We start from the raw sequence: 11820 nt of genomic DNA on the forward strand, positions 1-11820 counted from the left end.
TAGATGCATGTTGATTTTATCAGATGATGTTGCGATTATAAATGAGAGGGACTCCTGGTTAACATTTAGGCTATTAATGGATTGTGTTTAGTCACTATTTAGTATGGAATATTTCTACAATATACACTCATCATGACAGTACAATACAGTGTCACAGTGAACAAAGGCAGTCAACTTGTTTATGGCATGTGCAGTGATTTTAGCGCACATTTGGTAATGCAACGGCCACCAGTTGGGCTTTATTTTTGCGGCAGATGATTACAGCATTTCACTATATTTGTAGTGAGACATGTTTTTGTTAGCTTTTCACTGAAGCCGGAGTTTTCCTTTAAAATAAAAGCTCTTCTACTGTTTCTGTTAAAATAAATTTAGATGTTCAATTACTATTTGGAGCATTGGTATCGCTAGAGGAGGGCTGTATGAACTAATTTTTGTGGAAACCTGAAATTCGTCTAAAATCAAAATTTTGTTCACTTTTTTTTTTTTGCCTGTAGCTCAAAATTGTATTCACACTCACAAACACGCTGTCTTATCCTTAATTAATAGGAGAATATGATTTTGATCATATTGCCCACCCCTAGGGACTCATATGTATAATTTATCCCCTACAAGTAAGTGTATTTTATGATAGCAGATACCAGTAATGGGGTCATCTAAATGTAACGCAATTAATCTGTGTTCCTGTGTTTATATAACTTTTTTAATTTAGTGAATTGAACTTCTGCTTTAAAAAGTATTTTCGTTTTTAGATTGTAATGTTACAAGAGCATAGCCTACTTTCCCTATTTGTTTTCATTGCCTTTAAAATAAACATTGTTTTATTGGACAAAATTGATCAGGATGACCAAATCATTTTATTAGATAAGACACTTATTCCTTGGCTGGGATCATCTAGAGCCCTTTAGTGCTGCATTGAAACTGCAGTTTGGACCTTCAACTCATTGGCCTACACTGAAATAATAAAAACCTTATTTTCTTTTCAACTGAAGAAAGAATGTATGAACATCTTGGATAACATGGGGGTGAGTAAATTATCAGGATATTTTAAGTCTGAGGTGAACTAATCCTTAAATACACAATATAGGCTACACAATTTGATTATTTCAATACTTCATGCTTGGATTTAACACAACAGTTATAAATCAATATATCCTCCTAATAATGTCAAAATCTCTTGTTATAACACCATTTTTCTGGCCTGTCAGCAATATGCTGCTGTAATTTTGAAAACAATATTTTTTTCAAGTCAAGCCTACCTTCTGAGATGACATCACAGCTTGCATGAGGGCAGTGTACAAGGCAGGGTCTGGGAAGCACAGCAAAGGGAATAGTATAGACTTTGTTAGAGCATTGCATTCACTGTAGTACAAAATAAGTGTTCATTGCTTATCAAAGGGGACAAAACGGGCACAAAAAAAGACAACTGTAAAAGGCTTACATTATAGGAAAAATGACTAAAAAAGAAACAAAATTCTGATCCAACATCTTTTGTTTAAGCTCAATCTCATTGTTCATACATAGGTATTAGCTAGTAACGCTTCCAAGGACAACGCATACATTTTCAAAATTTGATTAATGTGTTAAAACATTTAAAACATAACATTTCGATTTGTAGACCCCTTAACCTACCCCCAAATCTAAACTTACCCATTTTACAGCGAATATAAAAAATAAGAAATGCATTAGAATAGACCAAAATTTATTTTGAGCTGCAAATCCCACTCCTACCTTTAAAGCCATATTTTCTTAAAATATGTACAGCAGGCTATAAATAAAAACATGACAGACAGACAAGTGCAATCACATGAACTATTACTAAAATTAACCGTAGTAAAACATTTTCTCTTTTTTTGGAGAATTGATTTTACTGCCTTGCATGTTAAGATTCTTGAAGGAATTTCTGAATTTGTATGCTAACGGCCGCTGCGAGGAAGATGCTTCAAATCCACGCAGTTTTATAAGATTTGGATTACAGCGCACTAATAAAATTAATTACTTTTGAAATTATTTTGCGTTTTGGTGCGTGTTCAATTGTCAGTCACTGCATATCAGAGAAAAGGCCTTTGGTGTCCCACGTACGGCAAACTAAATACATGCAATGATTAAACGATTGCAGAAAATGCCATTAATTGTAAGTGTTTATAAACAGACTATATCTAGTCTTGTTGAACTCTATTCGAAACGAGTTGGCAGCAGAAATCTCAGAGAACAGACATTTTATCATTTTATGTAACGTTAAATGAACAAACTTCACTTATTAAACACAGTTAGAAACATGCCTTGGTATGAAAAATACAATATAATACATGTTAATGCCACGATTGCATATTCATATGGATTTATTTGTAAGACGGTTAAGTTGTTCATACATAATTTACGTTTTGTCAGGACGACAGAATTAGTTTAACTTGCTGTTAAAATGTTTCATTGTCTATACAAACACAAATAAATATAAATTTTGTAGAACCACATTTTACGAAAAATAGACACGAATTCTCACGAGATAATGTTGATAACTTAATGCTGACTTTGGTTTCGCAAAGTGTGGTCACAACATTACCTTCATTAACTTCAACGTTTGCTTCATTATTGGAAAAATAGCGTTTTACAAGAAGTGCTTATTAAAATAACTTTACTTGATAGATAATCAAATTAGAAGACATACTTTTAGTATGCATCCCTAATAGGTACTAAGGACTAAGATGGCGGCAAGCTTTACAGGTGCTACAGGTGCTCTTGTAGCCCTTTTGATATACTCCTTTGTTTGCAACTTTTTAAACCACCCATTTTTTAATGCGCAAGTTGGTAAATGGGAATATGACCAAAAACCGCTTGGCAGTTGCAAGCTTTTTTGTTATGGACGAAATGTGAGCCTCGCAAATTCTTGGAGGTACTCCTCAACAAACAAACACGCGCATGGCATTGTTCAAAGAGAACGCAGAAGAGATAAGTTGATAATATCTCTCTGCCTTTTGTTATCGGGAGATATTCATCAGTGCCCTGGGCCTGAAAATCAATCTCTTCGGGGAATCTGAGATTTTACGACGGTGGACATGGAGGGTGCGTTGGACGGCAGGTGTGTGGTTACGGAGTTAGATGAAAAGTTGGAACAACAAGCCGGCAAGCACGTGGAGATCGGAGATCGCCTTTCAGTGGGAGCAACGATGGACGGCTCAGTAGAACCCCGGGGGGGGGGGGGGGGGGGGGGGGCAGGGGACACACAGAGAGGTTTGCACAAACTCATATGGACGCTTCCGTGCTGGAAGGGCTGCAGGCAGAGTCTCCGTTCCTGGACTTTAGTTTTACTAAAGGTCTACACATTATGCACCTCAATGTTCGCAGTCTTTTTTCCAAATTAGATGAGATAAGATTGATGATGTGTGTGACGAGCGTCCCGATTACTCATCAGCGTTGCCCTGGAGACAAAGGAGAAACACCTGCTCCGGCTCATCACGGCTGGATCGCTCACACCTGAAGCTCGTCAGCCCGCGGCCAGATAAGCCGTGCGTGGCTAGGAGTCTGGTTGAGAGACATCTCCCTACAAGCTGAGAACTAATGTGCCGTCCTCTTCTAATTTTGCAGATCCCAGCGAGTGAGCGATCCTGCCCTGCCACAAGCACCGCACAGCTGCACCACCCTGGGAAGAAAGCGCACCAAGAAGAGCACCACAGCACCTCAGCCACCTTTTTGCACCTAACACCCCTCTGTGTTAATAAATCCACCCTCCGGGGTATTTATTTTGAGCCACCCTTGTTGCGTGTTTCTTTCACCCTGCCACATGTGTAATAGTAAAGTTGGGATTGTGTGCTTTTCAGAGACCTGGCTGGACGCCTCGATTAGTGATACAGAAATTGAAATTGAAAATTATGTTGTTTTAAGAAAAGATAGAAATCGTAATGGGGGTGGAGTGTGTGTTTATATTAGGGCTGATATTTGTTTTAATCGTAGAATGGATTTAAATCACGATCTTATTGAAGCTGTGTGGTTTGATGCACAGTTAATTAAAAGTAAGCCTATATTAATGGGGGCTCTGTATAGACCTCCTGATCAGAATAATTTCTATCAGTTGTTGGAAGAATCTTTTGTCTCCTGTAGTGATTTTAAGGATGAGGTTATAATGATAGGTGATTTTAATACTGATGTTTCTAACAAGGAGCATGGGATGTACAAAGCCTTAAATAGGTTTTGCCAGGTTTTTGATTTACAGCAATTAATTCAAGAGCCCACACGTGTGGCTAAAATGAGTCAAACGGTCATTGATCTCATTTTGGTATCTGAGCAATCTATGATTTCTCAGAGTGGGGTTGTAAATTGTACTATGAGTGACCACTCATTAATTTATTGTACAAGGAAAAAGTATAAAGTTGTATTGAAGAAACAAAACACAATTAAGATCAGGTCATTGAAAAAATATAGTCGTGAGGTTTTTATTGAGTGTTTGAATTCACTGAATTGGTCTTTAGTGTTATGTTCAGATGTTGATGAAGCATGGGGGCAGTTTAAAAATATGTTCTTAGAGGCAGTAGATAAAGTTGCTCCGATAAAAACTATTAGAGTAAAACTGAGGTCAGAACCTTGGATGAATGGTGATATTTTAGAAGCAATTAGTAAGAGAAATAAAGCCTTTTCTGTATTTAGGAAGAGTAAAGAGCAGTATGACTTGGATAATTATAAGAAGTTAAAAAATATAGTGCAAAAGATGATTCAAATGTGTAAAAAGGACTTTTTTCGTGATAAATTAACTGAGCATAAAGGTAATCCAAAGAAACTTTGGCAGTCGTTGAAACAAATTGGGTACAGTAATAGGTTTAAGACAAAGACAAAAAATATTTGCCTTAACATCAATGGGGAGCTCTCTTCTGATCAATTAAAGGTTGCGGATAAATTTAACTCCTTTTTTACTTCTATTGCTGGACATTTAGTTGAAAAGCTACCTAGAAAACCTGGGTTATATGATGGTGAGGTCATGATTAATTATTATTCTAAGCTTGGAGTGGTAGCAGACTCTTTTGGCCTTTCTATGGTTTCACAGGACGAGGTATTAAAGTTATTGAATGAACTTAAGTGTTCAAAAGCAATGGGTCTAGATGAAATTCCTGCCAGATTTTTAAAAGATGCTGCAGAATATATTTCTCCATATCTCACTCATATTTTTAATCTTTCGATTATGTTGGGTAGAGTTCCGAAAGATTTGAAGCTTGCTAGGGTTGTTCCGTTATATAAAAAAGGGAGCAAATTAGAAGAGGGTAATTATAAACCAGTTTCGATTTTGGTGGTTGTATCAAAAGTTTTGGAGAGAATTGTACAAGAGCAAATAAATAATTATATTAGTAATTCTAATTTATTTTATGAATTGCAATCTGGTTTTAGAACATCTTATTCTACGGATACGTGTTTATTATATTTGACAGATTATTTAAGAAGTGAGATCGATTTGGGTAAACTTTGTGGCATGGTTTTGTTAGACCTCCAGAAAGCATTTGATACCGTTGACCATCAGATCTTGCTGATTAAACTAAAAGCTCTAGGTTTTAACAGTATGGAATGTGAATGGATTCGATCATACTTGACTGAGAGGTATCAAAGAGTTGATATTAACAGCATTCTGTCTGAGGCTAGAGAAATAACGTGTGGGGTGCCTCAGGGTAGTGTCCTGGGCCCATTGTTGTTTCTCTTGTATATAAATGATATGAAATCTGTTTGCAATTGTAATCTTTTTCTCTATGCGGATAATTCAGCCTTGGTGTACTCCCATAAGGATAAAGAAGTTATTGAGAACCATTTAAGTGAGGAGTTAAAGAACATAAGTGAATGGCTGATAGAGAACAAATTGTCTTTGCATCTGGGGAAAACCGAATCTATTCTATTTGGTTCAAAAATAAAGTTGAGTAGGACTCCTGAGCTCAAAATTTGTGTGGGTGGCACCCAGATTGAAGCTAAAAATTGTGTAAAATATTTAGGCTGTGATTTGGATAGTTCTGTGAGTGGAGAAAGTATGGGTCAAAGGGTTATTATAAAAGTGAACCAAAGAATTAAATTCCTGGCACGTAAGGCTCAGTTTCTAAATAAAGAAACTTTAAAAATGTTAGCAAATGCTTTAATTCAGCCACACTTCGATTATGCCTGTACTACATGGTACAGCAGCACCCCAAAGAGGATAAAAGTTCAACTCCAAACGGCACAGAATAAATTAGTCAGGTTGATTTTAAATCTTAACAATAGGAACCATGTTGGCTCTCCTGAACGTAAGAAATTAAAATGGTTGACAATTGAAAACAGGGTGAGACAGTTGAAACTGAGATTGACACGAAAGATTTTGTATAGGAATGAGCCAAAGTATTTTAAAGATTATTTTAAGCTTATTAGGAACTCTCATAGCTATTCAACTAGAGGTAGTGCCACAGACATAGTTCCTTGTAGATTTAAGAGCTGTTCTGGGCAAAACACCTTCTTGTACACGGCAGCAATGGAATGGAATAAACTCCCAGTTGAGATTAAGTTAAGCCAGTCAGATCATTGTTTTAATAGAGCATGTGGTGAATGGTTGCTAAATGCTAATAAATGCTAATAATCTTAAGGAATATTTATTATTGAAGTGTATGTATTTTGTATATATATGTATGTATTGGATGTGGTTGAATGTACAGGGTACCTTAGTCATCTATAGCTTGCCTGACCATCTTTATCTAGACTACAACGAGGACCACAATGGAAATAAGTTTTTAACTTTCTTGTGTTATCCTCGACAGTTCTGATTAATGTATAATGTCATTGTGATGACTTCATGTTATGCATTTATTTATTTTTACTGTCTAATAAATCAAATCAAAAAAATACTTATACTCACCATAGAAACTGCTGCTAGCCGGGAAAAAAAGCCGCCAAATGTCCTCAGTCTGGATCAACGGATGCTGGGATAGATGCCCCGCCCCTCCGCTGCCGCTATTGGTGCGTACGCCGCACATGACCTTTGTTACAGTTTGAAAATGCTATAGGTATCCAACGTTCCACAAATATAGGGAAATGACAGATATACTATTTGATTGATTTATTATTATTATTAATATTATTATTATTTTCATGAGAACTTGGCTGAAATAACTGCATGTATATAAATGGGTTAGGAAGATGCAGTTGAGGTCAAAACTTTATACACCTTTCAGAATGTTGATTATTTTTACCAAAATAAGAGGGATCGTTAAAAAAAGCATGTATTTTTTTCAGTACTGACCTGAATAAGATATTTCACATAAAAGACGTTTACATATAGTTCACAAGAGAAAATAATAGTAGAATTTATAAAAATGCTCTGTTCAAACATTTACATACCCTACTGTGTTGTTATGATCCACATCTGTTTTTTTGTTTGTTTGTTTGTTTGTTTGTTTGTTTGTTTAGAGATAGTTGTTCATGGATCCCAAATTTGTTCTGAACAATTAAACTGCCTGCTTTTCTTCATAAAAATTCTATCTGGTCCCACAAATTCTTTGGTTTTCCAGCATTTTTTGTGTATTTGAACCCTTTCCAACAATGACTGTGTGATTTTGAGATCCATCTTTCCACGCTGAGGACAACTGAGGGACTCATATGCAGCTATTACAGAAGGATCAAACGCTCACTGATGCTCCAGAAGAAAAAACCATGCATTAAGATCCAGGTGTGTAAAAAAAATTAAGATGTGTCCATGTTTTTTATTTTTTTATTTTGCCTAAACATTTTTTTTTTTTTTTTTTTTTTTTAGGCGTACTGCCCTTTTCCAGAAGACAAAATTCGGACAAAATTGTCAAGTTTTCCAGAAGACAAAATTTAGAAAAACCAAAGAATTTGTGGGACCTGAAGGATTTTTCTGAAGAACAGCAGGCTGTTTAACTGTTCAGGACCAACAAGTGAGTAAATATCACTAAACAAACAAAAACAAAATGAAAAAGGCACAGCTGTGGATCATTCTGGTAACAACATATTAAGAATCAAATATGTAAACTTTTGACATAACATTCTGCAGATTCTGCAAGGTGTATGTTGCATCCAGCGCAGTTCCGAATGTCGCCATCTAAGTAAAAGGGAACTGTATGGGAAAATTCTGTTAACGTTAATGTTTTCTTTGTAACGTTGCTAGATGACCATAGAATAACGGTTTACTGGGATGAGAGTTGCTGAAATCGCGTTTGGTCTCGTACTGTATCGCGTATCTTGTCAGTGTGTGCACTTGCTTGGCCATTTGTAGTTGATAAACAGGAAAGTGGGTTCAGCTGAATTGAAATTATGATTTGTTGGATTGGTATAAAAAAGGTTATTATACCGCGGCAGCGGTCGCGGCAGTCGTCGTGTGAAGCCCTCTTAGTGTGAAGACCAAAGAGTGTAAAGACCATCGACTCTACCGTGCGACTCCACCGGGCAGGGACACCGGCAAGGGATAGTAGTATTGCTTTTTATTTAATTTTTTCATTTATATGTTTATTATTGAAATGTTGATATATGCATGTGTCAATTTTATTTAATTTCTTTATTTTCTTAAATATGTGGTTAGATAGTATTTATAGAGTTGTAACTTTTTAGTTTTAGTTACTTTTTCTTATTTGTAAGTCGCTTTGGACAAAAGCGTCTGCTAAATGACAAAAGTAAAGTAAGTAAGTAAGAATAACCAATACAGAATGTCCCCCTTAAGTCATATTGGGAACGTTATTATGTGACCAACAGAGGACCATGTGGGAACGTTCTGTTAAAGTCCCAAATGTTCTATTTGTAACGTGGCTAGATGACCATAGAATAACCAATACGGGACGTTCCCCTTAAGTCATATTGGGAACGTTATTATGTGACCAACAGAGGACCATGTGGGAACGTTCTGTTAAAGTCCCAAATGTTCTACTTGTAACGTTGCTAGATGACCATAGAATAACCAATACGGGACGTTCCCCTTAAGTCATATTGGGAACGTTATTATGTGACCAACAGAGGACCATGTGGGAACGTTCTGTTAATGTCCCAAATGTTCTCTTTGTAACGTTGCTAGATGACCATAGAATAACCAATACAGGACGTTCCCCTTAAGTCATATTGGGAACGTTATTATGTGACCAACAGAGGACCATGTGGGAACGTTCTGTTAATGTCCCGAATGTTCTCTTTGTAACGTTGCTATGTGACCATAGAATAACCAATACGGGACGTTCCCCTTAAGTCATATTGGGAACGTTATTATGTGACCAACACAGGACCATGTAGGAACGTTTTAGGAACGTCCCTAATGTTAAGGTTTGGGACTTTCATCACCTTTACAGGACTTTAAGGGAACGTTACGCAAGGTTGCGAGAACATCCCCTCCTACCGGGGTATCTACATCCTTCTTAGCACCAGTTTTCGCCCCCTTTTGATGTGTTCTTCTTCTTCATTTCCAGGGAAGCACACAATCATGAGTCTCCAGTGGTTTCTGAAAAAAATCATGAACAGAAAATATAAGTAAGATAAGTTTTGATAACTGAATGTGTGCCATAGACAGTGCTATTTTTTAAGGGGCACTATCTCTTACTTTATTATAAACATTTACATGGACATCTAATATGTAATATGAAAAGTGCATTAAATTTGTAATTGCATAATACACCCCTATAGGTGTTGTTACTGAGAATCAACAGTCAGCTAGAAGTTGAGATTGACCAGTCATATTTGAGGCTTCCAGAGAGATGTGTAATGATTAACAATCAGTAATTAAATAATGTAATGTTCCCACCCAAGATAATTCTCAACTATCAAAAGATAGTCCTTTGAAAAATGTCCTCATGTTTTGTCCAATTGATGACACCAGAAAATCCACTGTAATTGAATAGATGACAAGATTAATCATGTGGTTACAATAATTTTTCAATAATACAATATAACTATGACAGTTCATGGCTTCTTCAAAGGCCATGCAAGGCTAGAAACTACATCATGAGTTTCTACAAATATAGAAAGAGATGAATTCAAATGAATTTACTGAACCCTTTTATGAATTTATTGATCCTTCTTAAAATATCAGTAACTCCTACCTGTTTTTTAATTTTGTGTAAAAATGCACTGGGTAGATCAAAGTTTTCCTCCTTTTATGATGTCCTAATTCATCAAGAACAGACCTAGAAAGATTTAGTAGAACATTATTGCTGAGAATATTATGATTTGCAGTTTTATGATGCTTCAAAAGAATTACCTCAATACAATGTCCATGACAATGCCATCCAGCCAAATTCCATTGTCTAATGTTCCATTGTCTTTGTTGACAGAAGTGACTCTTCTGTCAACAAAGGCACACCAGAGGACCTCAAAGGAAAAAATACAAAAACACAGTTTTGTACAAATGTTACAATAAGTCACATTTCTTGTACAGAGAATATTTTAATTAATATTTACCCTTTATCTTTCTCCATAGATGAGCACTATCTGTACAAAGAAGAAAATTAATGGTAGAAATTTTAATTGGTTTCAACCAGTGATCATCTTCAAATGAGAGAGGGAAAGAACACCTTGGGTCAGCACAAGAAATTTCATTATTATTATTAATAACATTATTAAAATAAAGCGACTGATTATCGTTTGTCTCATATGAGATGAACTGTAGGGAATGAAGTCCCTAGGTCAACTCAAGATATTTCATTATTATTATTATTAAAATAAAGCGATTTGATTATTTTTTTGTCTTTTATTATATGAACTGTAAGGAATGAAGTCCCTGGGTCAACATAAGATATTTCATCATTATTATTATTAATAACATTATTAAAATAAAGCGATTTATTATCTTTTGTCTTATATTACATGATCTATAATGAATGAAGTCCCTGGGTCAACTCAAGACATTTCATTATTATTATTAAAATAAAGCGATTGATTATTGTTTGTCTTATATTAGATGAACTATAAGGAATGAAGTCCCTGGGTCAACATAAGAATATGAAGCCCTTGGGTCAACTCAAGATATATCATTATTATTATTAATAACATTATTAAAATAAAGTGATTGATTATCATTTGTCTTGTATTAGATGAACTATAAGGAATGAAGTCCCTGGGTCAACTCAAGATACATTATTATTATTATTAAAATAAAGCGATTGATTATTGTTTGTCTTATATTAGATAAACTATAAGGAATTAAGTCCCTGGGTCAACATAAGATATTTCATTATTTTTATTATTATAATTATTAAAATAAAGCTATTGATTATCATTTGTCTTCTGTTAGATGACCTGTAGGGAAAGAAGTCCCTGGGTCAACATAAGATATATTATTATTTTATTATTATTATTATTATTAATGATAACATTATTAAAATAAAGTGATTGATTATCATTTGTCTTATATTAGATGAACTGCAAGGAAAGTCCCTGGGTCAACTCAAGATATATCATTATTATTATTAATAACATTATTAAAATAAAGTGATTGATTATCGTTTGTCTTATATTAGATGAACTATAAGGAATGAAGTCCCTGGGTCAACATAAGATATATCATTATTATTATTAATAACATTATTAAAATAAAGTGATTGATTATCGTTTGTCTTATATTAGATGAACTATAAGGAATGAAGTCCCTGGGTCAACATAAGAATATGAAGTATATATATTTCGTAATTATTATTATTTAAATACAGTTATTGATTAATGTTTGACTTATATTAGATGATTTATAAGTAGGCTATGTATCCGCGGTTGGAAAACAAAGATTATTTGTTTATTATTTACCACATTATTGGTCCCAGTCCATTTGCGAAAGTGTTTTTCTTCTCATTTGCAAAAATATTCATAGGCTATAAGCGTCTGCTAAACGAATACATGAAG

Source organism: Barbus barbus, assembly GCF_936440315.1.
Source record: "Barbus barbus genome assembly, chromosome: 47".
NCBI lineage: Eukaryota > Metazoa > Chordata > Actinopteri > Cypriniformes > Cyprinidae > Barbus > Barbus barbus.